Source organism: Schistocerca piceifrons, chromosome 3 (assembly GCF_021461385.2).
Source record: "Schistocerca piceifrons isolate TAMUIC-IGC-003096 chromosome 3, iqSchPice1.1, whole genome shotgun sequence".
Taxonomy (NCBI): Eukaryota; Metazoa; Arthropoda; class Insecta; order Orthoptera; family Acrididae; genus Schistocerca; species Schistocerca piceifrons.
In genome coordinates this window covers 822,464,941-822,469,724 of record NC_060140.1, presented here as the reverse complement: position 1 = coordinate 822,469,724, position 4,784 = coordinate 822,464,941, and the positions used below count along the sequence as shown (strand labels likewise).

At 44.8% G+C, this 4,784-nt stretch overlaps 1 non-coding gene across 1 annotated transcript; it reads right to left on the bottom strand.

The window, feature by feature from the left end:
• Positions 1-1,277: 1,277 nt before the first annotated feature.
• Positions 1,278-1,352, bottom strand: Trnar-gcg. Its single transcript has one exon. It is a non-coding gene; the product is annotated as a tRNA-Arg (tRNA).
• Between the last annotated feature and the right edge of the window lie 3,432 nt (positions 1,353-4,784).

Here is a 4,784-nt window from a genome sequence, read left to right as displayed (position 1 = left end):
GCACCGCACGGCAACTTAGGCCGGCTAAAACAACAAGTGCCTGGCGCAGTTGCTAAATCGGTTATGCTGCTAGAATGGCAGGTTATCAAGATTTAAGTGAATTTGAAAGTGGTGTTGTAGTTGGCGCATGAACGATGGGACACAGCATCTCCGAGGGAGCAATGAAGTGGGGTTCTGCCGTACGACCATTTCACGAATATACCGTGAATATCAGGAATCCGGTAAAACATCAAATCTCCGACATCACTGCGGCCGGAAAAAGATCCTGCAAGAATGCGACTAATGAGACTGAAGAGAATCGTTCAACGTGATAGAAATGCAACCCTTCCGCAAATTGCTGCAGATTTCAATGCTGGGCCATCAACAAGTGTCGGCGTGCGAATCATTCAGCGAAACATCATGGATATTGGCTTTCAGAGCCGAAGATCCACTCGTGTTCCTTTGAGGACTACGCGACACAAAGCTTTAGGTCTCGCCTGGGCCTGTCAACACCGACGCTGGACTGTTGATGACTGGAAACTCGTCTCAAATTGTATCAAGCGGATGGACGTGTACGGGTATGGACACAACCTCATGAATCCATGGACCCTGCATCTCAGCAGGGGACTCTTCACGCTGGTGGAGGCTCTGTAATGGTGTGGGGCGTGTGCAGTTGGAGTGATATAGGACCTCTGATGTGTCAAGATACTATTCTGACAGGTGACCCGTTCGTAAGCGTTGTGTCTGGTCACATGCATCCATTCATGTCCGCTGTGCATTCCGACGGACTTGGCCAATTTCAGCATGGCAATGGGACATTCCACACGACCGGAACTCCTGCAGAGTACCTGCAAAAAGACTTTTCTGAGTTTAAACAATTCCGTTGTCCTCCAAACTCTCCAGACACGAACATTACTGAGCATATCTGGGATGTGTTGAAACGTGCAGATCAGAAGAGATCTCAATCACCGTCGTACTCTTGCGGATTTAAGGACAGCTCTGCAGAATTCATGGTGTCAGTTCCCTCCAGCAATACTTCAGACATTAGTCGAGTCCATGCCACGACGTGTTGCGGCACTTCTGCGTGCTCGCGTGTACCAGTTTCTCTGGCTGTTCAGTGTATGTTGTTCTGGATAATAAAGAAACGAATTTCTATTAATAAATACACAAATAGGGCATTCACGATCGTAGGACACCAAAATAAATAAAATAGTGTGAAAATATTTCTGTCAAATCTGGCAATATCAAGAAGCGAAGTGTACCTGAAGTCGTGAAACTTCCTGGCGGATTAAAACTGTCTGCCCGACCGAGACTCGAACTCGGGACCTTTGCTTTTCGCGGGCAAGTGCTCTACCAACTGAGCTACCGAAGCACGACTCACGCCCGGTACTCACAGCTTTACTTCTGCCAGTACCTCGTCTCCTACCTTCCTAACTTTACAGAAGCTCTCCTGCAAACCTTGCAGAACTAGCACTCCTGAAAGAAAGGATATTGCGGAGACATGGCTTAGCCACAGCCGGGGGATGTTTCCAGAATGAGATTTCCACTCTGCAGCGGAGTGTGAACTGATATGAAACTTCCTGGCAGATTAAAACTGTGTGCCCGACCGAGACTCGAATTCGGGACCTTTGCCTTTCGCGGGCAAGTGCTCTACCAACTGAGCTACCGAAGCACGACTCACGCCCGGTACTCACAGCTTTACTTCTGCCAGTACATTCCTCACACACAAAGAAAGAAAATATGTTATATGGACATGTGTCCGGAAACGCTTACTTTCCATGTTAGAGCTCATTTTATTACTTCTCTTCAATTCACATTAAACATGGAATGGAAACACACAGCAACAGAACGTACCAGCGTGACTTCAAACACTTTGTTACAGGAAATATTCAAAATGTCCTCTGTTAGCGAGGATACATGCGTCCACCCTCCGTCGCATGGAATCCCTGATGCGCTGATGCAGCCCTGCAGAATGGCGTATTGTATCACAGCCGTCCACAATTCGAACACGACGAGTCTCTACATTTGGTACCGGGGTTGCGTAGACAAGAGCTTTCAGATGCCCCCATAAATGAAAGTCAAGAGGGTTGAGGTCAGGAGAGCGTTGAGGCCATGGAATTGGTCCGCCTCTACCAATCCATTGGCCACCGAATCTATTGTTGAGAAGCGTACGAACACTTCGACTGAAATGTGCAGGAGCTCCATCGTGCATGAACCACATGTTGTGTCGTACTTGTAAAGGCACATGTTCTACAGCACAGGTAGAGTATCCCGTATGAAATCATGATAATGTGCTACATTGAGCTTAGGTGGAAGAACATGGGGCCCAATCAAGACATCACCAACAATGCTTGCCCAAACGTTCACAGAAAATCTGTGTTGATGACGTGATTGCTCATTTGCGTGCTGATTCTCGTCAGCCCACACATTTTAATTGTGAAAATTTACAATTTGATCACGTTGGAATGAAGCCTCATCCGTAAAGAGAACATTTGCACTGAAATGAGGATTGACACATTGTTGGATGAACCATTCGCAGAAGTGTACCCGTGGAGGCCAATCAGCTGCTGATAGTGCCTGCACAGGCTGTACATGGTACGGAAACAACTGGTTCTCCCGTAGCACTCTCCATACAGTGACGTGGTCAACGTTACCTTGTACAGCAGCAACTTCTCTGACGCTGACATTAGGGTTATCGTCAACTGCACGAAGAATTGCCTCTTCCATTGCAGGTGTCCTCGTCGTTCTAGGTCTTCCCCAGTCGCGAGTCATAGGCTGGAATGTTCCGTGCTCCCTAAGACGCCGATCAATTGCTTCGAACGTCTTCCTGTCGGGACACCTTCGTTCTGGAAATCTGTCTCGATACAAACGTACCGCGCCATGGCTACTGCCCCTTGCTAATCCATACATCAAATGGGCATCTACCAACTCCGTATTTGTAAACATTGCACTGACTGCAAAACCAAGTTCGTGATGAACACTAACCTGTTGATGCTACGTACTTACGTGCTTGATGCTAGTACTCTAGAGCAATGAGTCGCATGTCAACACAACCACCGAAGTCAACATTACCTTCCTTCAATTGGGCCAACTGGCGGTTAATCGAGGAAGTACAGTACATACTGACGAAACTAAAATGAGCTCTAACATGGAAATTAAGCGTTTCCGGACACATGTCCACATAACATCTTTTCTTTATTTGAGTGTGAGGAATGTTTCCTGAAAGTTTGGCCGTACCTTTTTGTAACACCCTGTATATATATAACATAGGATTATGATTCACCATTTCTCCGAAGTGATATCAACGTAAAAAGACGTTCGGTGCTTTGGAAGCACTAGAGGAAGCAACTATAATTTGGTATGCAGCTAACATTTCAAGGAAACCTGCTCATGGGACTGGAGCGAGGCAGTGTGTATAGCAAGTGCTGGACGCTGCTACCATTTAATCTCGCTGTGCAGTCGGTCTCTGAATTCCGTGAACTTGGTAGAGGTAGACTGAACTCTGCCTGTCGTTAGTGATGCTTTATGGAGCAGAAATTGTGCTTCTGGCTGTACGGTGCTACGTAGTAAAATGGCTACGGCCCTCCCCAGGAGCCATAAAGACGTAACGTCTTATACATAGCTGGACGATCTATTGGTCGTTACGGTAACTGATGGTTCCTGCGTTTGCAGCGGCAAACAGAGGACTGTTGACGATAAAGAATGAATGTATTAATGGAAAACAAATCACCCCACACAGAATGAATACCTGTATAAACGAGATGCTTTTCAGTAATGACATTAAAAAGCTTTTGAGACAGTTAGTTAATTTTATGTTAGAATCTAGGACCCATAGAAGATAAAATCTTATCACATACTAAATGACATACAGAAGTTAAGGTGAAAATTAATTTTAGTAAGTGATTAGTGTCACATGGTAAAATATTAATGGGAGTCATTAAAATAAAAGTCGTAAGACTTTGGGGAACACAAAAATTTTAAAATTGTTCTAAAGAACAGGACTTATACATTATCTGCCATTTTTAAATCTAAAGTAGTTTCATTAATTAGCATAATGATATTCTCAACGTCACCTGCCAACCTTACCATTGTCGATGATTGTTATTTCAATAGCATGTCACACATAATTGGAACTTTCCTTAAAAAATTCATTACTGCAGTCAGCAGTGTCGGCGCATTGCATATCACTGGAAAGCTTACAGTATATTCCTGTAAAAAAAATCTCCGTCGGTCTTAGTGGGTATGTTTTTGTTGTCTTATGCTTGTGGCGTACATGTCCAATGCAGGGACAGCTGTTAATGGTCGCCTCTTTGGTGTTTCCTGTTAGTCTTAAGACTGCAGATCCACTCGGGTTACCGCATCAGTAAGAAGTGTCCACACCAGTGAACAGCGTGTATATGCCGCCCCAGCACTGACTGAAAACGCCGAAGTGGTGACACTAACAGCTTTCCACTGCAGTGGACGAAAGCAACACAGGGTTATTCAGCGCTGATACGGTAGTACGTTGTAATTCAGAACGAAGCCGGTATGTGTCATGAAGACAAAATCCGTAGTTACATAACCACAAAAAAGTTCTGCAGTAATTTACAGAATGCACTTGTTAGTCTCCACAAAAATTATGTGATAATAGTCGCTAGAAATGTGGATATATACGCCTATCTCTGGGAAATACGCTACTCAAAACTCATTCTTCATCAGGGAGAGAAATGTATTAGGGAATCGTCGATACAAGGTACCAGGTCATAGAGCATACCACAGTACTGTAGCTAATGCAGGAAGTACTAAGACTGATAATACTAGCTTCC